At 41.2% G+C, this 27412-nt stretch overlaps 1 long non-coding RNA gene across 1 annotated transcript in view; it reads left to right on the forward strand.

The window, feature by feature from the left end:
- The window catches only part of LOC128413184 (uncharacterized), a 41253-nt gene extending 16930 nt beyond the window's left edge, over positions 1-24323 (forward strand). The window contains exons 2-3 of the long non-coding RNA XR_008330268.1: positions 16855-16957; positions 24035-24323. This is a non-coding gene — a long non-coding RNA (uncharacterized LOC128413184). The remainder of the gene's footprint in view (positions 1-16854; positions 16958-24034) is intronic.
- The last annotated feature ends 3089 nt before the right edge of the window (positions 24324-27412 follow it).

Below are 27412 nucleotides of genomic sequence, written 5' to 3' on the forward strand. Positions count from 1 at the left end.
CTATATCATTTCAAAGTCATAAAGCAGTAACAGGTGGAACATAACAATTTGCTTTAATTATCTCCAGTTCCTTGAAGAGTTGCATGTAATATGCATGATGCTGATATTGCCAGCAGATTTTATTATCATGTGGGTGGTGAAAGGCTATTAAATCCTTCAAGTTCTGTCTGCCAGAGCCACTGCAGCAGTATGAGTTTTCTACATATTCTGACTTAAACTGCTGCAAGTCAAGGTGACACTAGCCTTAAGTATGGGAGAATCAGCAGGGATGTTATCTCTAATATAGTACATCATCATTCTCAGTTTGATGCGGCTGACTGTTGACATCTATGAATCAGCTTAAGCTGAAGGCTATACATAACCTGAACTATTTTGCCTTCAGGCCGATGTGGAAAAGCTCTGTGTTGGCCACTGAGGCAGCATCAACCTTAGTAATTTGTCCACTTGTGAAATGAAAGGTCAAAATGACACATCATGCCTTGCACTTGGTTCAAGAAACAAGACACGCAGAGGTGGAAGTGGGGAGGGGGAGAATATCCTCTGGAATCTGTGAAATTAGTGAAGCCTTTATTGCACCATTCATGCATGGTAAGGTGGTTCCTGGAATAGACACATTTCTGATGAAATGCTGCGGAATGCGATGCAAACAGAACTCTCAGACCACCTCATAGCAGTGATTGTAATATGGTCACAAATGCTGTCTTCATATTCTGCCTTAATTTGATGCAAGCTGTCCTGCTTTGTCCGTCTAAAGATGTCTGCAAGCAATCATAAAGGATCTCCAGCAGGAGTGGCCAATGTGGTGTCCTCCAGATTTGTGGGATTCCAGATCCCATCAGCTCCAGACAGATGTTGCCTAAGAACGATGGTTGAGAAATATGGGAGTTGTAGTCTGACAACATCTGGCAGGTGCCCTGATCTTCAGAGAGTTGATGTTGTGTAGTGGTTAAGCCTGCGAGGTCAATGGGTAAAGATTCCATTAGGCAAACCACTAACTTTCCACTTCAACTCTCCTCCCACTCCAACTTATGATGCTTGTGTGTCAAATAACATGCACTTATCTTACAAGTATTTGTACAAGTTGCTGAAAGCAGTAATATTTGTGAAGTGCTTTGAAAACTTAACAATTGCCATAGGAATCCTAGCTATAATTATTGTTATTGCTGGGCTTCAGACTTTACAGTATCAAGGTCCTACATTTCTCAGGTCTAGAGGCTAAGCCATTTCTATGCTAATGCACACTAAGGTTGCATTTTTATATACACATATAAGAGAGAAGGATACATAGAGTTTCACCATGATATCTGCCCTAGTCATGACCAGGGAAGTAGGAGGGAGAATCTGCATACTTTACATTTCAAGGTGAACGTAAGTCACACTTTCTGAAATATGTGAATCAAAATGTTTTGAAATTCACATTTTTCTTAATTTTGTAGTGCAGGCTTCCAGGCAATGTATACACTAGGGTCAAGTATGAAAATAACACACAAAAATGAACGATATTGGGGAAAACTGCTTTTCAAATATGTGTATAGCAAACACAATTGCCTGAGATTTATCCAGCATTATGTTGCCTTCCCTTTGTCAGGTATCTTGAGGTAAAGTTAACTATCCAATTTAACAGAGCTGCTAGGGGTGAGCATATGCTGCTTTGATCACTGAATTTCCTCCATATGCTAAATAAATAAACTCCAGGTGGATAAAGCACCTGAAGCCATTAAAGATACAGTGGCCATGTTTGTGTAAATGGATAATATAAATCAGATTTCACCTTCCTCCTCAAGGGCGTCAGTGGTTTTTAAAAGTTTGCACTGCTTCACCCTTATATTTTAATCCTCTGGTGTGTGTCTTGTACTACTTTGCTGTTCCAGGCCCACATTCTCCTCAAAGTCATCCTACATCACAAGTGGAGGTGAAGTGAGGGCTTTAGCCACTCCTTTTGCCCACTTCCTCTCTGGATCCACTTCCTGTCCTCTCTTGCTCCTCGGTTATAAAGAATGAACCAACATCATTTTAAAGCAGGCTTTCTCAACCTCGGCCCTCCAGATGTTTTTGGCCTACAACTCCCATGATCCTAGCTAGCAGGACCAGTAGTCAGGGATGATGGGAATTGTAGTCTCAAAACATCTGGAGGGCCGAGCCTGTTTTAAAGTATGTGTATGCTGGAAGCAGGGACATGGGTCATTTCCCTTGCATTGCAAACCATATAGTTTTGTTGCCCTGTTATAGCCACCTTGGTGCTGCTGATCACCTTTAAAGGTCTGGCTATTGTTCATTTTTTAAAAGCCTGTTGTTATTGTCCAAGGAGTTTTATTGGCAGGGATACTGGAGTTGCTTGTCGGTTCCTGCTCCAGGTGCTACTAACATGAATTTGATCAAACTGTGGGAGGCAGTGGATGACAGGAGTGCCTGGCTTGCTCTGGTCCATGAGGTCACGAAGAGTCAGACACGACTAAATGACTAAACAACAACAACATTGTTCATCTTGGTTTTGCTGATTTGGTAGCCCTTATCCCTCCCTTTGCAGAGGCAACAGAGAAGAATGTAATAAGGGATAAATGCTCATTTTTTGGTTTATATGAAGCAAGCTCAACTCACTTTCTTTTGAAGGTCTTAAAGGAAAGACTAGGGGAGTACAAATTTACTTGCATACATAATTTTGGAGTATATTTCAGTTTTGTGTCAATCCAGGGATTTAGGACAGTTGGTTGCATTTTCTGTATTTTGTATCATAAAATGCCACCCTGCACTGAGCTGGTGTAATGTAGTGGTTAGGGTATAGATTTGGGTGTGGAGAAACTGAGAAAAACAATTTGCAATGTTGAAAAAATTGTAGGTAGGTGGGTGGGACCACCAACATAATTTCCATATTTAGACTATATACATGAGGACAGCACATCCTATCATACATTACTACTGAATTCATTCTTGGAGTGTGGATCGTTATGTAGCCAAAATGATGCCATGTTTGCACAAGATGGAGGTATCAGTCGACCTGGGGGAACCCTAGGGTTCAAAAAAATCTTTGTACCCGAAGTACAAAAATTCTATAGGAAAAAGATCTGAAGGTGTCATACATATCTCAGCCATCAACAGATGTTTAGAGGGGGTGGCCAAAGGCCCATCACAAATCCATCTATAGCTGCAGTCCTAACTATATTCCCCAGAAGTTAGTCCCATTGAATTTAGTTGGTTTATTGCTAGATAAATGGGGTTAGGATTATAGCCTTGCTATCTTAGTTTTAAGATTACAGCATCTAGCAACCAATAACTTCTACACACAGAAAGTCAACAAACAACACAACAGACAAAAGTCAATGCAATGAGGCCATTTTTTGGGGGGGGGAGGAAGCAGGAATCATACATTAACAATTATGAAAATAATATAGATTGCTAAGAAATTTTTAATCTATTTACATATAATGTGTGCAACCTTTGATGTAGAGAACTAACGTAAAAAGCATTCGTAGCAAGAATCCATGGTTTGATTGTGGACAGAAATACACAGAAATGTGTGGAGAGAAAGAAATGCACTTGATAGATGACTTTCATCTGATCCAACCAACATCTCTATATAGCAGTGCATGTGGTGCTGTCAGTGAAAGCATTTGTTACTAGAGCAACTTCCCTGCTTGAAGAGCTCACCATACAGCTGTGGTTTTAACGTTCTTTTAAACCACAGCGGCAGAACGACTATTTGAATGACCTGAGACCAATGAGGCCTGAAAAGTTTATCGTCTATCTGTGTCATACGATTAGAGCTTAATAACACCATGCAGATTTCTTTTTTCTTTTTGCTGTGTTCAAAAGGCTCTACAGAGAACCTTGAACTTCTCTAGTGCAGAGACTTTTTTATCACCGTGTTCAAGCAAACTTGTAGAGTACTTGAAACTGGTACTTTTCTGAATATGTTGATCTTTCAGATATTACTATACTAGTAAAAGGGTTATTAAATAATGTAGGTGAACATGCTAGTGAAGTGTTTTGCTTCTATTAACAATACAACCTATTTCTCTAAAGAAGAAACATTTTTCTTAGTTACTATACTATTAACCTTTTGCAGAACTTTATTTATAATAGAGTTGCTTTTTAAAAGTTCTGCTTATTTGCAAAGGGTGGCAAAGATTCATACCATTTCTTACCCCAGTAATTGATGCAGTATTGAGGAACAGTTGAAACCTGGCCTAATGGGACTTAAGACCAAATGGCTGCAGATTCAACAAATTTATTTGAAATCAGTTTATTAAGGGACAAACCACCCATACTCTAACAGCCTTTGAGAATGTTGTGCTGGAAGCAGAGGGTGATTCCTGGAATATGGTGTGTAAAATATACTCCGCTTCAGTGGAAAAATCTATGGGTCTTAAAGTTGCATGGGAAAAATATATAGGGAGAAAATGCAAGTCAACCAGTGGAAATATATCTGGCAATCAAAGACAATTGAGTCTGGGTCTGCATATATTACAGAAAACTGATACATGTTGGTGGGGGTGGGGGGGTGGATTCCATCCAGCTATTGTTGAACAGCTGCAACTTGTCAATCTGAATTAAAAAATTTGGTGGGAAGACCCAGCATACCCCATGACTGACTGTGACTGATGATGCAGCTGCTGCCCCCCCGGAAGAGGATCCTCACCGGCCCCCTCTGGCTTTCCCACAGCCATGTTGGGCTGCAATCACTGCTGCTGTGGACAGTAGTACAGTGGTACCTTGGGCTACATATCCTTCAGGTTACATACGCTTCAGGTTACAGACTCCGCTAACCCAGAAATAGTACCTCGGGTTAAGAACTTTCCTTCAGGATGAGAACAGAAATCGTGCTCCGGCGGCGCAGCAGCAGCAGGAGGCCCCATTAGCTAAAGTGGTGCTTCAGGTTAAGAACAGTTTCAGGTTAAGAACGGACCTCCGGAACAAATTAAATTCTTAACACGAGGTACCACTGTAAGTGGTCTTTTCGTCCTTGTAGTTCTACCCAGCATTGAGAAATCCATATTTTCCCAACTTCTCGCTTCCTATTTAATTTTCCTAAGACATGAAGAATATTTTTTTGAATTTTGACACCCAAATACCATAAATATTTTAAACAAAAAGTAATACCCATTTGTGTTCTTATCAAGTTCTGAGCACTGCAACTTAAATTAATGTAGAGGGATTCCAGTTTATTTATTTATTTTTTAAAAATAAACCTACCCCCTCTCCATAGTGATTAATTTCCACATTCATTTCTGGATCTTGTAGTATGAGAGCTATATCATCCACAAAGAGACGCGGCAGATGTTCTTTGCCACCTAGAGTATAAGCTTTTCTTTTTTTATTAGCTCTTAAGTGCAAAAGGCTCTAAGGACAATACAAACAGTGGGGAAGACAGAGGACATGCTGTGCTTTTTAACTTGTTCATAAATGATCTAGAGTTGCAAGTGAGGAATGAGGAAGCCAAGTATGTTGATGATACCAAATGGTTCTGAGATGTTAAAACAAGAACTCAGAAACAATAACTCCAAACTGGGTGAATCAAAATTTATTTTAAAAATTGCCAGAAAACCATTTTTGATTAATGTTCTTAAATAATTCCCATTTAATAGACTCAGTTGTCTTCTTAAGTGTAGCCATTTCTGCTATGCAAGCAAGCGTTCAATTTCAAAATGAAAAGTAAGCATAATTCCTGATTCTTCAATTCAGTGTTCTCCATACATGCCAGAAATCATGTTTTGGATCAAGAAAACCAAGGCTTGCCTAAGTGCCCCTTGTCTTGTCAACCTGTCCTGAGTCTACTGGATCATATATTTGGTTTAAGTCATCCCCATCACAAGGTCCACTTCCTTGAATTTCTCTTAATTTTTTAAAAGGGAGGAGAGAAAATCGAGTTGCTGCTTTTATTTGGTCAATATATCAAAGCAAAGGCAATTTTACATCCTCCCTAGTCACCCTTGATAAATACAGATCTACCTGCCTGGGTCCCTACAGGCTTCTTTGCAATTAAAGGGGAAAGATTTTGCCAAAACGATTGCTGTTTCCCAGGATTTCTAATTAGCTGGAGTGGTGTAATGGGAAACAAAGGATCAGTGCTTTAGCAATCTCTGCGAGTTATGTCTCTCGCAGAAATGTAATGTGGGGGAATCTTTTAAAAATAAATTTAAAACTCTGTCTCTTCTTAATTGAATCCTCTAATTCCATAGCATTCATTGTTGAGTACCGTATTTTTCACCCCATAGGGCGAAATTTATCTTGGACAAAAGTGATGCTGAAAGGCAATTTTATAGCTATAAATAGGAAGAGGGTATTTGTGAAGCATAAACATTTTTATTCATTTTGTTTCAAAATGTGGTTGCCATAGTTTCAGTCAAGGCATCTATGGATCCGTAACTCTGTAATACAGTTATCACAACTACGGTAGTGAGTTTTTGTGGGTTTTTTTAAAAAAAAAATTGAGATGTTGTTCAACATTTTCTTTGAGCTCTTACTGGAGAGCCAAACACATTTTTCCTTGGCCATTTCGTGGAAAAGTTCATGTCTCTATGTCCTATTGATGAAGAAAGAGGATCTATGTATTTTTTATTTCACCTCCTTGTCAAAGGGAATACAAGATTTCCCCTCTCAAAATAGTAATAAAAAAAATCTTTGAACACAGTGAAGTGAAAAACAAGCCAATAAAAGTGAATGATTTTAGGGAATATAAAGCAAGCGTCACTGAACACACACATTGTTACCTCTGCTAAAGTGGTTGCTGGCAATATTGGAAATATAGATTTCTCCCTTTTTTAAAAGAAGAAAGAATTAAATGTTTGGGCAGAGAACACATTAAAAGTCCCTTGCTATTGCTCATTTCCTGGTGGAACAAGATGAATCTAAAACTTTCATCTCTGATTCTACACCCCCCCCCATATATACTTTGTATATATAAAGTAATTAAATCAAATTTGATGCCAGTCAAATACTGGCAGATGGAATAGAATGGAAATGCTTGCATTTTGGCTTTTTCATTTTTCATAGTAGCAAGATAGGGCTTGGGGGAGATAGTGTATCACAATGGGACATGTGCAGAGGGAATGTTTTATTTGCAGGAGTCAGATAAAAAAGGCACAAGAAAAAGCAAGACGCCTTGAAAACAGGCTCTTTGGCTGCAAACATTGCCTTTTCCTGGGCATTTGATAAGATTCGCAGCAGCATTTTAATGCCCATTGCTCATAATACGCACATTTTGCATGCACCATGCATTGTTTTGTAATCATATAATGTGTTATGGTATGCTACTGTCATGAACATATACATTTTTGCATTCATATATACTCCGCTAATATATACCTTCTGTACACATTACCTGGTTGCGTCGTAAAACAGTTGTGCGCTGCTTTGCTATATTTTGAGAAAGGCAGTATAGAAATCTTTTAACAAATAGGTAAGTCCACTGTAGTGCAAACCAATGAATCCTTGATGCAGGGAGGCATATCCTTCTAGCTGTTGCTCCCACAGGTTACTTTGGGCAGATGCATAGCTCCAGGATCTATTTCTCAATTCCACAGGCTGGCCTTGGAACATGTGAAGTAATAGCAGTGTGTCCCACTCCATGCATATACAAAATGCTCTTCTCTCATTGATAAGTGTAACCTGCTTTTCACTGTTATGTGGACCCTGTGGACCCATGTTAAAATGCATTATTTCCAGGTAGGCATCAGTCTCAGCATCCCTCATTTTAGAAATCAAATATTGCTTCCATCGCTGTTGCATTATATTTATTTGTCTAGCAACAATATTTATCCCCTGCCTTTTGATGAGCTGCCAAGGCAACTCACAATACAATTTTAAACAGCAATTACATACAACAATCAGGAACGCTAAAACAGCAGAAAAGGCAGAATAAAAGAGCAATGCAGAACCCAATGGGAAAGTTTAAAAGCCATTGAAGTATGAGCATACAAAAAAGTTTGAAACAAAATAGTGATGGAGCCAAGCAAATGGGCCTGGGAACTCTTTGAAATCTTTTTTGACATGGTTGTTAGAACAAGGGATGAAGTTTCAGATACTCAAAAACCTAACCTTTGTCTAGAGGTTCAAGGAGTGGTCGTGTTTAATTTTTTAAAAATACACAACAAATAATTTCAGTATGAAATATGCTAGTGTAAGGCAAACTATAAGAGATGAGGTATTTTATTGTGATGTTTCCTTGCTTATATTCAGTGCTGGGCACTACTACTAGGGTTCCTTTCTATAGGAACTAGTCTAGAAGAGTTTAGAAAGCATATGGTAGAAATTGACATATTTTCCCCTTTAAGCTCTGGACTGTAGTTTGAGTAAGCAGCAGTGCTTGATTTATGTATAGGCTAAGTAGGCTGAAGCCTCACAAGTGGAGTAGCCTAGGGCCTCTCTTCATCTAAATCTGATCCTGCCCAGGAATACTTATATGCTTTACTTTGACACTTGGGGGCTGTTTGGGTTGTTGAATCAAGCTCAATCCAAATCAAAATACAGTAGACACTCGGGTTGCGAACATGATCCGTGTGGGAGGCACGTTCACAACCTGCAGCATTTTCAACCTGTGGCCTGCGCGTCTGCGCACGCACTGGTTGGGATTCGGCACTTCTGTGTATGCGCAAAGTGCAATTTAGCGCTTCTGCGCATGTGCAAGCGCCGGAACCCGGAAATAACCGTTCCTGTACTTCTGGGTTTGGCGCAGTGCAGTGCGCAACCCAAAATTGCACAACCCAAAGAGTCTGTAACCCGAGGTATGACTGTAAAACCCAATACTGCTTAAAATAAAAGTATATTTTAAAAGCATTTTATCTTTGGGCAGAGATTTAACATTTTGGCCAGAGATTTATCATTTCCCCATCCCCTTTATCTTCTCTGCTTTTTATTGGCATGCTTTCCAATAGCAAAGGGACAAATAAAGAGAGAAAACCAGCTGCCTTCTGCCCTGCCATTTACTAAAGAGAAGAAAGCAGTTTCTGTGGCTGGCAACCACAAGTTTTACTGCTTCTGGCAACATTCAATGTGCACTGAAGAGTCTGGGCACTAGCCTGAACAATATGAAATTCATATTTGTGTGCTACATAAATTTAGTCTCATCTCATCCCAAGGCCTCAACTGTTCAACTGCGATAACACTTTTTAAACCCCAAAAAGTGACTCATATCTTTCATGTTTTCCATAAAGTCCACTCAAAAGTCTGCACATGATGAAAGAATATCTGAGAGCATGTTGGCATCACACAGCATCACCCTCTCCCCTGAAGTGCAATTGGGAAGGTAGTACTTCATTGTATGAGAGAGCCATTTTTTAAAAAATTTAAAAATCATGTTCAGAAAAGTTGAGGGAAGAAGACTGGAGAGTGTGAAGGTTGTCAAGTCTGTGCACATTCTACCACATCCTCTGCACCTTCTGCATCAATCATTATTTTACTATTGTCTCTCAGGTTGGGCAAACGTTAACCGAAATGATCAGCCAAGTGGGAAATTGGATTCTGAGTGTTAATAGGAAAGAGGAAGCTGCGTATCTGTTTCCTGACATACGTAAGCCCTTTAATATACCTAAGGAGTCTAAGAATGCATTGAAGTGTTTCGATTTTGTGTCCTGGCTGAATACATTTGAACAACAAAAGTGGAAATTATTTCCTTCCTTTGTGAGCTAATGCATTACAGGAAGTGTTTGCCCTGAGAGGTCAGGAACTGCTCACAAACTTACACAGAGATGACAGACAAAGGATGGAGGCAGGAAGAGAAATATTGTCTCCATTTTTTCATAGATGCAACACTTTGTGTAGAGCAGGGATGGTGAACCTATGGTTCTCCAGATGTTGTTGGATTCCAGCTGCCACCAGTCCCAGCCAGCATGGCCCATGGTCAGTGGTGATGGGCTCAGGAATCTAACAACATTTATAAGGCTTCTTGTCTCTGAAGCAGGACTAAGATATAAAATGCCACCAATTAGCACCATATAGATGCAATCCAGCAGCACAAACAAGTAACCATTTGCCACCCAAAGCCGAAAGCCTGCTTCATACATTTCCATTCAAAGCTTTACAACCATGGGATCAAGTAGCAACTTATATGAATGAGCTATAATATATCAAAAGCTACAGGTAGAACTTTTGCAGTGCTCTTCATTGGCATCGGTTCATTCACCAGCTGCAGGCCCTGAAGTGTTGAGTAATGTGGAGATATGTGCTCATGTGAACCAGATCTTACAGTAGAATTTTTAACTGTTAGCCTCAGACTTTGGAAATATGATTTCTTATAAATATACCTATCTGACAAGTGGAGTCTGGTGTACAATTTCAGTTTCAGAAAGAGTAGAAAGCAGGGACATAGCATGGGAATGTTTCCGGGGTGATGGCCCTGGGCACATTTTTCTGGGGAGTGCTGGCAGGGCAGTGTGAGGATGTTACCACATCACTGCACCCCCCTCAGGCTCCCAAAACTAGCCACACGATGCTTTAGATATTGGCCATCCTTTTTGATGCTTCATTTCTACATGTCACTTTGCGCACACTTTTAGAAGTGGTTAGTTAAATGCTAAAAACAGGCAGACTGACAACAGTTACTCAGAAGTAAGCCCCACTGAGTTTAATCAGAATTACTCCCGGGGTAGAATCAAAAGACCGCGACCCAAAAGGTCACATTAGCAGATATAATCCAAACTGAAACGGAAATCTTCCAAAGCTGTGGCTGAACCAATGGCCAGAATCAAGTTCCACTGAGATCAGTTCCAATTTATTTAGACATAGAATATTAGAGAAATATAGCAAACATCAGATTTACAGCGCAACCCTATACAGTGGTACCTCAGGTTAAGAACTTAATTTGTTCTGGACGTCCGTTCTTAACCTGAAACTGTTCTTAACCTGAGGTACCACTTTAGCTAATGGGGCCTCCCGCTGCCACCACACCACTGCTGCACGATTTCTGTTCTCATCCTGAAGTAAAATTCTTAACCCGAGGTGCTACTTCTGAATTAGCGGAGTCTGTAACCTGAAGCATTTGTAATCCGAAGCGTTTGTAACCTGAGGTACCACTGTAGATGTTTTCTCTCAAGTCCCATTGTATTGAAGAGTTTAGTGTCTTTGGGACCAGGCAAAACCCTTTTTGTTCTCTCAGGCTTTTAGAACCTGCGACTTTTAAATGTTTTTAAGTGGTCTGTTTTTGCAGCCTTTATATTTGTTTTTATTCCTTGGCATTTTAAAGCTATCTCTCCTGCTTGTTGTGGTTTTAGCTTCCTTATTTTCTGCTTGGATTTTTGTGTTTTAATATTTTTCTCCTTTGGTGCAGAGTGCATTTCCTGCTGGGTATCTGAACAAGTTGAGTGAATAAAGTAATGAATAAAACACACATTTGAACACATATGATTGCATTTCCCTGCACATTTACTTGGGAGTAGGTTCTAGTTAATTCAGTGGGATTTGCCTTGAGGAAAGATGTACAGGATCAGGCTACGTAACACAGCAAGCAAAACAGTCTGTTTAGTTGGAGCTTTGTAATAAATCAACAAAAGCAATTGGAATAATTTTCCTTCTACTAACTAATCTTATCATTAAACGCTGCCTTTTCATGGGTTGTTTAATCCAGGCAAACAATTCCTTAGTTTATGTGTTTGATAAAAACTATTTTATCAACCTAGTTCATTATTAAACAGGATTTGGGGAACATGTCCTGAATTGCAGGATCACCTCACAGTTGGACCACCTAAACTCCACCCTTCTGTGTGTGTGTGTGAAGTATAAACTAATGTTTAATAATTTAAACCTATACAAATTAGCACTAATGAATACAGTGCAAACAATGTATTTTCATTGGATCATGGTGTGTGGTCAGCAAGTGGCTCATTGTGGTTTCAACATATGTCCTAATAAAGTGCCCGTACACATATGAAGATTGAACACATTAGGTAGCTGTGCTTGCAGGTTAGGTTTATGTTTGTGTAATTCTTCCCATGTGGCATATGTAATCCTTTGCTTCTTTTTACCCTGTTGCTAAATGTTGACTTGTCTCTCTACAAACTTAAGGGCTCCTTCCATTCATGGAAGGAACCAGGATCTAGTGGAAGTTTCCCACTGGAGGAGGAAGCTATCAAGGTGCTTCCAGGTGCATGTTTATTGTGGGATCAGTGCTTCTTAAGCATTAAAGCTTCTTGAAGCTGACATCAATGACATCCAAATACCAGCCCACATTCCCCCCTCTAAAGATATAGAAGCCTTCTTTTTTCCTGGTCTCCCAATATCTGCTGCAGTCTCAGGTACTCTTACTTGACACATAATTCTCAAACTGTAATCAGGTGTTCTATTTCATCATACAATCATCACCTGAGAGAAGACAGTGTGGCCGAGACACTAGCTCCATCAGGGAGTGGACGGGATATGTTCTGCAGTGGGAAGCCTTTTCTACTGATGTAGGCTCCTCATCCACTGTAAAGGCCTGATGTCCAGGGTTATAGGTGCCTACACAGGTACAAAAGCTTCTTCACTGCCGAAGTTATCCTTCGAAATCATGGAGGACAAGCAGGTGCAGATCTAATACACTTGTATTCACCCTGCCATCATGGGTTGATTTGACTCTGGAGTCGAATGCCTGAATAAGGCTATATTAACTTGGTAAGACATGAGTAATCAGATATGGCTGAACATTGTGTGTATGTGTGTGTTGTAGATGGTGTGTTCCCTTTCCTGATCAGCTTGTAATTACATCACCTTTGGCAAGTGATTGGCAGAGAGAGGGGAGGGGGAAAAGAGTTCCGAACTTTAGTCTGCTGACCTTGGATAACATGTGATAACATTGTACTGACATTGGACACAGAATTGTGTTGACTGCAAAACTGTGATGCAGGAGTGTGATAAAGGTACCACTCACAGATTGATCTGGCAGGAATACTGAAGGGTAAGAACAAGAGTTATCTAAAAGATTTGTATTGCTTTAATCCACAGTCTATTAAGGGGTTCATTAAAATGTTTCATAGATAAACGTTCCTTCCTAATCTTTTGGCTTGTAGGATTTCCAAATGGGGCATTCACTGCTTTGTAGTCTAGTCCTAGACCTGCTTACCTGGAGGTGAGTCTCATTAATTTCAATGGGATTTGCCTCTCCCATGAACATACATTGGACCACAGTCTTGGTCTGATGCTTATCAGTGCATGCAACGAAGGACCAAACACAATGCCTTAAGGACTTTTGAAAATAATTAAGAATGGGAAAAGAATGTACCTTAGCATCTCTTTTAAAAAGTGTAAAGTCTCGCTGAATATAGATAAGAGATCATCGTACTAACTCACCAAACAGTTTGCATTAAAAAAAAACCATGGGAAAAGAGAAGAGAATGATTGTTTATCAAGATATCTTCCTGCCACTACCTTTTCCCAAAGTCCTAGGGCAGGTGATAAAATATACCCTTGCTTACAGAGAAGCAGTAAGAGAAGTTAAAGTGAAGAAACTCCCTTTTGGATAGAAGAGGAGGAGGAGGAGGTAGCAATGGTTGGAGGCTATGGATTCTGGGACTAATAGATACGGTCGCCTGTGGAAAAAAAGGCAATTTTAACTTCTCTTACTGCTTCCTTGTGCTCAGTAGTGTAGTACCTGGTGAGCTTTTGTGGAGGGAGTTTTCGCAGGCATATCGAACTATGCTTCCTTGAATGCTCCTTGAGCATTCCTTGAGCAGGATCAGAGAAAACACAGTCTGTTTTTCAGACTGCTTTATGCAGGGTTACGTTCACCCTTTGGGGCAGATATGGATTTGGGTCCATTCTCAAAAGATACATCCATCTCTGCCCCTAACGTAAATTTCTTCACATTGGGCAGGAAAATGGCTGGGCGTTGACAATAGTCTATGGATCAGGGTGAGCTGGTCTGGAAACCAGACTCTGCTCACCCTGATGCTGGGACTGCTCAGTTGGGAGAGCATGAGACTCTTAATCTCTGGGTCATGGGTTCAAGCCCCACATTGAGCAGAAGACTCCTGCATTGCAGGGGGTTGGACTAGATGACCTTTGTGGTCCCTTCCAACTCGACAGTTCTATGAACCTGCTCATAAGCATTCAAGGAAACATGTTTGGATATGCCTGGGTTCCTTTGGAAGGAAGAAAAGACTACAAATGCAATGAATAAATAAATGATAATATGCTTTCCAATAGTACTGGGCATTGTAATGTGCTTTATATATTCTTACAGCACAATTGTTTACATGTTTACTAAGAAGTAACTCCTATTGTGTTCAGTGGGGCATTCTCCCAGGCAACTTTGCATAAGATTGCAGCAATTTTATCTTGCAAATGAAAAACAAGGGTTTTTGCCTACTCAGGCTCTAAGTAGGGGGAAGGTTAAAAGCTAAAATAAAGAACTACATAAAGTAAACTAAAATTGGTTGCATGACAGGAGTTATTGTCTTCAATTGTTAACCTTTGGAAGTTAATATTTATTTATTTTATAAAAAATACTTGTATACCACGATTTCTCTCTCTCTCTCTCTCTCTCTCTCTCTCTCTCTCTCTCTCTCACACACACACACACACACACACACACACACACCAGAGCAGTGTACATCAATTATGCATACACCATAAAAGCCACATAAGAATTTAAAATAGATCACAAACTTATAAAAAAGTGTTTATTTTAATAATAATATTGTCTGCATAAACTTGTGTGACCCCTGTGGCTGTCAACTTGAATTTGAATCAGAGCACCAAACTAATGATGTCAGCATGCCAAACATATGGGAAAACTGTAAATTTACTGCAGAAATACGAATAACACCACAAGTACAGTACAGACCACCATTATTTCCAGGGCAGCCATTATATAGCTGTCAGCAAGCTTGATTTCAGGCTCCATCTAATGCTATTTATCAATTTTATGATTTGGTAAAGGAAAATAATAGTACTTGCATTCATTGTAAGAAAGATACAAACAAAACAAATCGATAGCAACAGGATATTAACAGACAACAAGAAAAATGAATACAAATTTCAGTAAATATGTACATGTAAGATTTATTTGGAACAACAAATGTTAAGGGTGCATAGCACAACACTCCTGGACCTATTTGTCGGTAGTTTAGCAGGTTTGTTACCCGGGGGCACGTCCCTCATGTCTGCAATTTCCAAACCAATTTCCCACAAAACACTAAGTGAGATTAAGTGGTTCCTTTTGCATGCCCAGGCGGAGACCCCCCAGCCCTGAGAGACCACCAGAAGGAATAATGTCTTGTGACAATGTGTTATGGAATTTAAAAATGGCCACAACTTTATTAAACCTTTCAGGAAGATATTGGCTTAGGCATTGGGCATGTATCCCTCCCAGGCCCCAGCCAGGGAACTGGGGCTCCTCAGGGTGAATGGGGTATGGGAGGGTGCACTGCAAGATGCTTGTGTACGCAGGCAGCCCACTCCATATACCCGCAATGCAGGGGAGTTCACTGACAACCTTTCAGTGACTCCCTTTTCACAACCCCCGCCTCCACTCAGCGCTGGTAGGTTAACTGGGGTTTGGCGGGAACCCCCAATGACTACCACAGGGAGGCGGGCCAGCCCATCCAACTGGTGAGCCCGGGTGCTGTGCGTGGTCCCGCAAAGGGCACCCACAAAAGGAGGTATGAGCGCTCATTTTTTACACACCCCAAACTATAACACCTTCCTTTGCAGGAAAACCACTGCAGCTATTCTTCTGAGAATTCAGTAGAGTTCATTCAGGGGTGATCATGGCTGCAAATTTAATTCAATTCTCCTCCAAATCATTTCTGTTTTCTAGATGAATCAAGGTTTCTAGCTCCCAGGCCCCAAGATGTACGGTATTTGCTTATAATTTGGCTTATTCTACCTAGGGAAGGTTGATTTGCCTACGAAGTTCATCCACTTCAGTTAGAAGGGGAAAAAGGTTTTAGCTGTTTTTAAAATTCCCCATAATAGTGAATGATCAAGAAGAGAGTTTTGTTCTTAACAAAGCTGCTTGGGACCCAAAATACAAATCAAATCAGGCCACAGTGTGATGTGGAACCGATTGGACGGCTTTCCAAAAGTTCAGATTCAGATCTGAGCTGAATCTTATTCTGAGTGCACACCCCCAATATGCATCACTGAATCAACATACAAAGATGTATCATATGGAAAAGAAAAGAACTCATTAGAAAATTGATTCTGGTAATGGAGCCAAAAGCCATTTGATGGGGGCTGGGGAACCTTACCCTCAATAAATATACTAAATACCTTTGCTACCTTTTGTAGAAAAGGAATCTTTTGTAGAAACTTGAGTCTTCTGAAAATGCATTTCTCCCCTCTCCCCCAAGAATGAATAGTATGACAATCCTTTAGTTTATTTCCAGTCAGGTGAAAATATTGATTATATCACAATAAGAGCGAGTAGGTTTGTTTGTTGTGGTTAAACAGATTAATAACAATTATAAGCCTCTTCTTTCAAGATGTGCTGTAGCTGCAGAGTCACCTGAATTCAGCACATAACATTATGGCACCAGGAACCAATACCATCCCTAGTGCAGCAGTTTTAGGTTATCTGTATTGATGACTTTAAAAATATACCCATTCCACAGCATCTGCCACAATACAGGAACATAGGAAACTGCTCTATACAGTGGTACTTTGGGTTAAGAACTTAATTCGTTCTGGAGGTCCGTTCTTAACCTGAAACTGTTCTTAACCTGAAGCACCACTTTAGCTGCTGCCAAGCCGCCAGAGCACAATTTCTGTTCTCATCCTGAAGCAAAGTTCTTAACCCGAGGTACTATTTCTGGGTTAACAGTGTCTGTAACCTGAAACGTCTGTAACCTGAAGTGTCTGTAACCCGAGGTACTACTGAACTATGTCCATCCCAGTCAGTAATGTCTACTGTAACTGACAGTGGCTCTTGGTTGTTGTTTTTTACAGGGAACAGTCCTACCTGGAGATGCTGGGAGTTCAGGCTGGGCCCAAGAACAGCCACACAACATGTCATCCTTATGCCTTTTTTCATTCCATTCCAGAAACAAAGGTGCAATCACATTAAGTGTAAAAGGAATTACGTCTTGCCAACAGAACCTATGGAAGATAGTGCTTTGCCTATCATAGAACAGTAGCAGCTGGCAAAGCAGCATGGGATGAGTTGTGTTGCTAACCTGGCCTCCCAACGCTGCATGATGCAGCAGGGAGTAAGCTCATACTCTTGTTGCTGCACTGCATCAAGCCCTTGCCCCCTCACCATCTCAGTAACCTGCAGCAACACACAGCACTGGGAAGCTGCAGCACAGTCCTGCCCCACCAGCCACTACTGCAAGATAAAATACTGTTTGTGGTGCCACAGATCAGTGGCTTCCTGGAACAGGGATGCCCATCACTTTGCAAATGAGAAAATGGTCAATAACACCACCTATAATATGTAACAGATTTATTCTATAAAATAAGAGTCTAGTATAATGTTTAACTTTTTCCTAGAAGAAAATCTCTAGGCATTTTGTAAGAGCAATTCCAATGAAATGATGACCAAGGAAGAGACTCAAGAGACATACTTAATGGCAGGAGAGGAAATGGGGGGGGGGAATAGCAAAAGTATTTTAACTTCTGTACATTTTAAAATACGGTTTTGAATTTTCATTGATTTTATTCTTTTATCTTTCCGTAAACTGCTTTAAGAGGGTCTGTGTTTGTTTGTTTTTGTGGGTTTATGTTTTTTGTTTTTTTTACAATCAAGCTGTGTTTAAATTTTTTGAAATAAGTAAAATAATAGTTTGGGGATGAGAGAGGTACCAGTGAGTGAGATGGCTTTTATGTAAATGTCCTCATGGGTTATTGAGTCTGAAAGTCTTCTGTAGCATCTTGGTTCCTTTATGATCCCTTCCAGTCACCTTGACTTGGACCTCACAATGGTACAATATTAAATATAGAACTGTTCAGGCAGCCTCTTTTGAAAACTGTACAGAGAGCAATCACGGCTATCAACTGAAACTTAAATGACAAAAATGCATAAGAACTAGAAGCTGGGCAGGCCGCAGGCTGCTACTGTTCTATGAGAGCCAAAGTACCAGGCCGGGTCTTCCTGTTATATACCTGCTGGGATTGACAAGGCATATGACCCTCACCTGAATGAAGTATTCAAATTAGGCCCCAGGGTTTTTCTTATAATCCCCTTCAATTTTAATTTTAAATCAATTTTAATCTAGCATGTAACTTCTCAAAACTTTCTTATTTGTTAATTCAAGCAACTACTGCTCTCACTTCATTACAAACAGTATTTCTACCTGCAACACACTTCAGCAAACCTGCTCCTCTTCCTTTCACAGATATTTTGTTTCCATTTGCAACTGTAGCTGCCTCTGATGAGTTATCATTTAACTCTTGGGGCGGGGGAATTAGCATCAGATGTCATGTGCATGGAAGTTGCCAGATCAATGAACCAACTAGAAGGATTACTGTTAATAGCATCAGTTTTCCTATAACTTGATATTGCCGGATAGATCTGATGAACTGCAAAAGCATTTTTAGTTTGCTTTCTGTTGCCATCCTGGAACTTTTCTTTATTAGTGCCATTATGTTTTGTACGATTCCTTGCAAATGAAGTAAAACAACTTTTCTGCTTGTTTATGTTGATAATATGATTTTGGTTACTAAGAACAAACAAGATTGTACCAAAACAAGATTGCCTGCTGGGGAGCGGGCAGGCTGGTGAGCCCCCTAGATTTAGATGCCCTAGGCTTCTGGCTACTTAGCCTATACTTTAATCCAGCACTTTTCCTGGGTCGTGCTTGATGTGCATGCCTGCATCATTTTGCTCTACCAGAGAAATGGCTTCCTCTGTCATTGAGGGAGTCTGCTGGCAAATTGCGCTTCTTCTCTTTTCACTTCTTGCACACGTTTTAGGCCTGCATTCAGTCAAACAGCAGACAATAATCACCAGGGCTGGCCCTACTATTAGGCAGAGAGGGGCCGTCTCACCCACTCCTCAAGCAGCCTTGCAGTAACAACCTTTATTGAAGCTGAGAGTCACCCTTCGCCCTCAGCCATTTTGGCGGGGGATTAGCCTCTTCTTTCTTCCTCTCCCTATTCAAGTTAATGGAGAGAGCATTCTCAACATTAGCTTGAAGGTGTGGAGGTCTGCATGCATGTACCCGAGTTAATTTTAAAGATTATTATTCTAGCAGCACCCACTTGCTTCCTGAAAGGTACAGTACTTGTGACTTAAGACCCTCTGGCTTTTTATTACATTTTGTGGTGGCACGCAGCACAAAATCTCACTACAATCAAGGGAGACACAGGGCTCTACTCCATACAGCATGCCCTGTGAATTGCAATTGCCTCTGTGAAAAATATTGGTGCAGTGATGTCTAGCAAACAAACATGTGGATTCTATCTTGATAACAGACCTGGTTAGATATTGGATGTATTCATTCGGCTTCTCAATTTGCCTCTTTCCAATTAATCTAGAATTTCAAGCATTAGTGACATACATGAGTAATAGCACTGGCTAGACTGAGTGAGGCAAATGTTAGATTTAGGGAACTCTGCAACGACTCTGCCACCGCTGACACGCAGCACATCTGCTACTCCTGTTCCGAGATGCCAGCTTTCAAAATGACACAGGGGCTTTATTTATTGAGATGTTTTGCAGTTTGGTTGATCTTGTGGCCTCCAATACAGGTCGAGCTAAACAGGCACAATTTAGGTGCTCATAAAATGTAAATGTATTTAAAAATTGATGCCTGCTTCATGCAGCAGCTGGGTCTGCATGTGCCTCTTTAATGACAGAAGGCAGACACTTGGAGCTGCACATGTTCCATGGGATAATAACATTGTCTTCAGCATTGCTCCATCGCTTCGTGGTTGTTGTTGAGATCAGGGCTAACAGGGAAGATTAGACCAAGGTAAGAAGAGTGGATTCTTCACCTTGAATAGCTTGACTCAAGGTTTCTCCTCCATTCACATCTTCTCTTTTATACAGTGGAACCTTGGGTTACAGACGCTTCATGTTACAGATGCTTCAGGTTACAGACTCCGCTAACCCATAAATAGTACCTCGGGTTAAGAACTTTGCTTCAGGATGAGAATAGAAATCACACAGTGGTGGCATGGTGGCATTACCTAAAGTGGTACTTCAGGTTAAGAACAGTTTCAGGTTAAGAACAGACCTCCAGAATGAATTAAGTTCTTAACCCGAGGTACCACTGTATTACTGAAAATTGTATTTCTCTAGCTATACTGATTCATATTTTAATTTAACTGATGGATTTAATTCATGTATGGAGAGCAACTTTGGGAAATGTACCTTGCAGGTGCTATTGCGAGAGGAGGAGTAACTGAGTACTGGGACCTTTAGAAATTTTAATAAAACTGAGCAGTATCCAATGAAGTACATCTGCTAGGGCACAACTTTCTGCTTGTTCAATGGAACTTCCCCTTCTTCTCCTCTCTCTGTGCCCCCTCTCCAAATCTGCTCCAGAGCATTGGGAGAAAACCCAGGCAGAAAGAAGAGGGAGGGGAAGTGTTGCTGCACAGCCAAAAGTCCTTGTACCAATGGAAGCACTATTTTTGGACATAGCCCATTACACATTTAAACACCAAGTACCAGACTTGGTGGTCCTTTAGGAACATATGAACTTAGGAAGCTGTCTTATACTAAGTCAGCCCTCCAGGATTTCAGACTGGACTCTCCCCCAACGCTACCTGGATCTGCCGGGGATTGAACCTGGGACATCCTGCTTGCAAGACAAATCACTGAGCTATGGCTATCAGTGAAAGATGCTACCTGCAGACAAGGTGATGGTCTTTGCATATTTGGGGGACTGGGGAATGCAGGAAACTGCTCATTTGAAAGTTAGAATAGAAAAAGAAACAACATAATGCCTATTGGAATCCTTACAACAATATTATAAAATAGATTATTGTTATTATTACCCCAAGATGGGCAGGGAACTGAGTTGAGAGGGTTTGCCTAGGATCACAGCAGAGGGAAGTTTCAGGGTCTTTTATCTCAGCATTGTAGCCACTATGCTATGCTGTCTCTTTGGTGTGTGCTAAATTTTAGTCCTTGGCCATAGTACCAAGAGGTATCTGCTGCATTTACCTCTTAGATACTGAAAGCCTGCATCTAAGCAGCAGCTATGAATAATTTGCTAAGGCTCAGTGAAGAGCTGCTTAGAGCTCACTGCACCCTACCTGTAGCAGGCTCCAGATGGAGGCAGGGGGTAAGGTAAATGTCACACAGCTAGGAAGTACACAAGCCATTAATTTTACAAATTACATAAGCAACCCAACTGAGATATCTTTTGCTCGGTACTGGGCTTCTCTAAGCAGATTTCAAAATATCCAAAAGCAAATATCTCTACATGCTTGGAATGATTTGTCCTAGGCAGCTGATCATGGCTAGTAGCCACCTATAGCCCTCTCACCCATGAATTTGTCTATCCTCTTTGAAAACCATCCAAGTTAGTGGCTGTCACTGCCTTCTGCGGGAGTGAGTGCCATAGTTTAACTGTGCACTGCATGGATAAGTCTTTTCTTTTATCTCTCCTGAATCTTCCAACATTCAGCTCCATGTGTTATAAGAGAGGGGGGAAAACTTTTCTCTGTCTGATTTCTCCATGCCATGCATAATTTTATAAACTTCTATCATGTCCCCTGGGACGCGGGTGACGCTGTGGGTTAAACCACAGAGCCTAGGACTTGCTGATCAGAAGGTCGGCAGTTTGAATCCCCGTGACGGGGTGAGCTCCCGTTGCCCTGCTCCTGCCAACCTAGCAGTTCGAAAGCACGTCAAAGTGCAAGTAGATAAATAGGTACCGCTCCGGCGGGAAGGTAAACGGTGTTTCCGTGCACTGCTCTGGTTCGCCAGAAGCAGCTTAGTCATGCTGACCACATGACCTAGAAGCTGTATGCCAGCTCCCTCGGCCAATAAAGCGAGATGAGCGCCGCAACCCCAGAGTCGGCCACCACTGGACCTAATGGTCAGGGGTCCCTTTACCTTTACCTATTATGTCCCCTCTTACCTTTTCTCTTAACTAAAAAGTTCCAAATGCTGCAACCCTTCCACATAGGGAAGTCACTCCATTCCCTTGATAATTTTGATAGTCCTTTTCTGAACCTTTAACAACTCTACAATATCCTTTTCGAGGTGAGCTGATGTGACCAGAACCACACACAGTATTCCAAGTGCAGTTGAGCCATAGATACATATATACCAGTATTGTGATATCTGCAGTTTTATTTACAATTGGGAGGAATTGTTACTCCTAGATAATGAAAATGTTTGTGATATAGAGTAAAACCTTTCGCCCTGGTAGAATATTCATACTCTCCTAGATTTAGTACAATTAATTTGTGAGACAGCCACATTACCACACCTGTCTATATTATTAACTAAAGCAGGAATTGCTGTCAGGGGATCATTTGTTAATATCACAATGTCATCGGCAAATAAATTTTCTTCATGTTCCTGTTGATTTATTATGACACCCAGTGTTTTTGCATCCTTGCAAATGATTTCAGCTAAAAGTTCTAGCAAAACAATAAATAATAATACATAACAAACCAGGAGTTCATCGGAGTCTTCCCACCAACTGAACAAAGTGATGATAGATCAGATCATTTCAAATTATTTTAAAGTTGTATTGAGCTACAGCTATAATAGAATGGAGAGAGTAAAACATAGGGAACATGCAAAAGAATAAACAGTTACACGAATTCTAATGCATCTAAGGCCTGGTCATTCTTGCTTATCTCCTCTGCTTCCTTAGTTAGACTCCAGCTAGTGTACATAGCAAAGAAGTTCTTGAGTTCAGCCTCAATTCTGAGTCCATTAGCACTCTACAGTATGTTGGGGTACACATTTTAGGAAGATGGGTGGACATATGTCAATTGCAAGATCCAAGTATTGCTACAAGGTTCTACACTTCCCAGGGTTCTTTGAGGGAAGCCATGGCTTGGTATGATACTGTTTTATCTGTATTGAGCAGATTTGGCCTGGGAATACACTGCTGCTTTTTGTTTCTGAATTTTCACCAAGCAATTAAGTTTTTTAAAGGGAAAGACACTTGGGCTTGGGTTTCCTTCTCCCACAATGGAACATGGAATAGTAGAGGTAATGTAGTCCTACCTTCTGCCAGTGCAAGGAAGATTTTGCTTAATAACATCCTGATTGGCAGTTCAGTATCAGGCAGTGGCGTAGCGTGGGGGGTGCCAGGGGTGCCGGCCGCACCGGGCACAACATCTGGGGGGGCGCGAGTCCAGAGGGCCCAGCCCCGTCGTGCCCTCGGCCCGCCCCTATTGTCAGAGCGGCCGGCCAGCCTCCGCCTGCTCCTACCTTGCCCACCCGAGGACTGCGGTAGTGCCCGCCCCCGTGGCCACCTACCCCCGCCTCGCCCATTGGCTTGCCTCCCTCGGCCCCGCCTCTCTCCGATGGCCGCGGGGGTGTCCTGCTCGGCGCTGTCGCCTTTTTTCAGGAGGTAGGGAGGCTGGACGGGGAGGTGGGGTCGGAAGCAGGCAGAGAAGGAGGGGAGCTCGTAGCCAAAAGGGCTGCGCCGGCCGGCAAAGGGCCGGGGAAAGTTTGGAGAGGAGAAACGCACCGTCATGATTTCCCAGTGGAAGCGGCAGGATTAGGGATGGCGAAGCGTAATTACGCACGAATTTTGCTGGGTGAGAGCTTCGGGGATCGATCGGCGGAAATGGGAATCAATTGGAATATGAGAGAGAGAGAGAGAGGGACCATCATTCATAGGCATAGATTTGTAGGGTTAGGGGGCGCAAATCCACGGGTTAGGGGGCGCAAATTACTTGCCTTGCCCCGGGTTAGGGGGCGCAAATTACTTGCCTTGCCCCGGGTGCTGACAACCCACACTACGCCACTGGTATCAGGCAATGTACAGAAAACAGCCCAGAGAAGAAGAAGCACAGACAAAGTATGAATTTTCTTATTCGGGTCTCTCCAAACATTATGAGTGCTTAGCTGTATTTCTCAAATACTTCTCAGGTTTTTTTCCACATGGAGTTAGCACTATAAATTAAAAGATCTGTTTGCTTAATGAAAGTTTTGTTCTTGATGTGGTCACATCTGGGTTTCATTCTGTGTCAATATGTCTGGCAGAAAATCAAGGCTAACTCTTCAACAGGAAGGTCCAGAAACACCAGCAACAACCCGAGAAAGAACAGCAGTCTGCGCAGACCATGGCTGTGCTCCCAGGAGCTACTTTAGGTGGACCCAAAACCCAGCAGAATTTTTGACATTCTCCCTCTTTTGAGAAGTGGATTCCCATATCATAGCAGAAACTGCTTATGAAAATCTCCAGTAAAGGAGTGGTGTGCAGCATGCAGTGAGGCTGTTTGAGAAAGAACTTGTCACAATAAAGAACGTGTGGAAGTTGTCGCAAAGTAGAACTTTGTGTCCAGACATATACAGTGGTACCTCGGGTTAAGTACTTAATTTGTTCCGGAGGTCCATACTTAACTTGAAACTGTTCTTAACCTGAAGCACCACTTTAGCTAATGGGGGCCTGCTGCTGCTGCTGCACCACCGGAGCACGATTTCTGTTCTCAACCTGAAGCAAAGTTCTTAACCTGAAGCACTATTTCTTGGTTAGCAGAGTATGTAACCTGAAGCATATGTAACCTGAAGTGTATGTAACCTGAGGTACCACTGTATATAAGTTCCATTTTGAACCACAAGGTCAGAGTATAAGTGAGAATCAGGTTAAGGACATATGTGCTGCAGCATATCCAATGGCAAAGAACCCAGTATATTGCAGGATTTCTCTGGGCTCAGATCACAGGGAGAGTCAGAGCACAGGAACAAGAGCCTTATTGTTGTGAGCAGGGGTTTTCAGCTCTGACAAGTATGAAAGGTCAGAAAAGAGAAAGGCTTCTTTGTGTTGATGAGGAAATGAGAGTTTGTTTGTCTCAAATTAGACCTAATATAAATGAGATTATATACTTAAGGTACATATGTAAGAGGCTTGTTTATAATTACATTCTGGGAATGATTCAAGTTCTTAGATGGTTGCATTGTTTTATACTTTCTGGATATCTCATGATCATATTATAAAGTTCTATATTATAAATCAAGCATTGCTAGGAGTTGGTTTTTTTTCTGTTTTCCAATGTATTTCTTATCAATAAAAAATTCAGTGCGGCATGAGCAAATTTTTATTTTGAAAGCGTGGTCCTGAGAAAACTGTTTGAGAACTGCTGGTCTAGTCTGATAGAAAAAAGTCACTTCGGTTCAGTCAGGACCCTGGACAGGTCACAACCAAAGGGAGCTGTTGTCTCAGCAGCATGCTGAGGCCTTTTGAGGCATTGTGAAGGCTGGTTGGGCTGGACCTGTTGTTAATCCAACCCCATTTGAGGATCTGTTTCTTAAAAGGTCATTGCCCACTTCTGCAGTGACTGACTCCAGTGGCCTGGGGGTTGTAAGAACTGCACCAGACAACATCAATTCCACAGAATGAGAAACCAAAAGCAAGTGATACACAGTGCCTTTGATTGTAACATCTAGAATAACACATGCTAGAAGCACTGTATGATTTGCATGATCCAGGCAAAGTTAATTGATTATAATGGGAGAGTTGAACATGTTCCAAACTTTCTCTCATTGAAATCCATATGACTTGGTTGGACCGAATGCAGTAGCTGGGACCCAGAAAATCTCTTACATGAGTGGAAACTCCACCCTCCCAGCTTCTGATATTTTGCCTATGCCTGCTGAAGTCCCCTGTGCTACATATCATACCATTCCAAACTGAGGAGACTTTTTGTGGTGGGATTTTAAAAAGTTGGCTGCACTTTGGATGTAACCCACTTAAATGTTTACATTCTGAAGCTGTCTACAACAATATGTCACTCGCTAGGGGAAGGTGATATAAGGTGATAAAAGAATGGACTACTGTTTGTTTTCCTTCCTGTGAATGTAAACAACGACACAGGACCTGGTGCTATTATTCAGCCATTAGCCAGCTATGCTTATGAACCTATGCCTGCAAAGGGACAGAAGCTGATAATGAGCTAGCAGAGACAATGGATAGGCAATCAAATACTCAGACGTATCATAGAATATTAGAAACCAGATGCAACAGTGATAATTGCTGGGATACAGTTTATCCCTGGCTATAAAGTCTACAGAAAAAACCATATAGGTAGTAGCTGGAGATGGTGTTGCTGATATGTCAAAGAAGGCACTTAGTGCAATAACAGATTTGAACTCGCATTTTCAGAGAGAGCATCTTGAGGAGCTATGTCAGACAAGTGGCAAAGGGCAACATTTTGAAGCTTAACTGATAAATTACAAATTAGCAGGATGCAGAGGCCAGATGGCAGCCACCCAATATATTTTAAGAAATATGAATTTTAACAGTAATGTGCATATTACTAAAATCAGCCTTTTTCCTGGAGAATTGGAGGGTAGCCAGTTTTTAGAAGGGCATCAGAATCTTTTACATGTCAGTCTGGCTTCTTTTCCTGGAAACCTGATAGAAAGTAGGGCAATTTAATGAAATAATTTTAATCAACTAATCATCTTAGTCAATTAATTGATATGCTGGTTGAATATTCATGTTTGCATGAACAACACAATATTTTTGAAGCAAAAAGTATATTTCTTGCAGGTAGAATTTCATAAGAAGCATGGCCTGCTGGGAGAAAGAGAGAGAAACATGGGATTGAGTATTTACAAGGCATTTGAATAGTTTTAAAATAATAATATCTGATTTTTTTTAAAGCTGCTGTTCAATTAGTCATAGCAACTTTTTAGTTCATTAAAAGTTGAAAAGCTTATTAAAATATTAAAATGGCAGAAATGCTTCAGAGTTAGTAGAAAATAGAAAGTTCCCTTAAACCAAGGCAGACCATCCATCTAGTTCAGTATTAGACAGTAACTCTCCAGACTTTCAGATGAAATTATTTCCTAGTCCTACTGGCAGATGCTCTACTGATAAACAACTGTCCTCACATCATAGTTAATACCTGACATACAAAGGCATTGAGTATCAGTAGCTGATACACAGTGGTATTGAAAAAGGTTGTCTTCACGGAACACTGTACACCCTCATATATGCCAAAGACATTCTGGGTGCCTTTCACATAATCCCTGCACATTGCAAAGGAATCTGGGACATATTGGAGGATGCACACTTAGCTTGCACAGGGCTATCTTGACCCTAGTTGCTTGCAGGTGTTTTAAGGGAATGCAGAACAGAATGGCTTGGAGAAGAAACAGCAGCAGCAGCAGCAACAACAACCCACCCTTCAACCTAAGGTCCCAGGGCAGCTTATAACATTAAAACATTAAAATGGGGAAGTGGACCTGAATAGGTTATTCATTTTGTACCAAGCACAGCCTTTTCTGTTTGAGAGACCCTGTATAATCTTGCTGGGCTTTTTTTGTCTGCTTCAAACTATAAAAACATGATGGAAGCCAAGCTTGCAGCAAAGCATGATACATGATTACCGTTTTGACTTGGAGAAACAAAACTTG

The sequence above is a fragment of the Podarcis raffonei genome, chromosome 4 (assembly GCF_027172205.1).
Source record: "Podarcis raffonei isolate rPodRaf1 chromosome 4, rPodRaf1.pri, whole genome shotgun sequence".
NCBI classification, from domain to species: domain Eukaryota; kingdom Metazoa; phylum Chordata; class Lepidosauria; order Squamata; family Lacertidae; genus Podarcis; species Podarcis raffonei.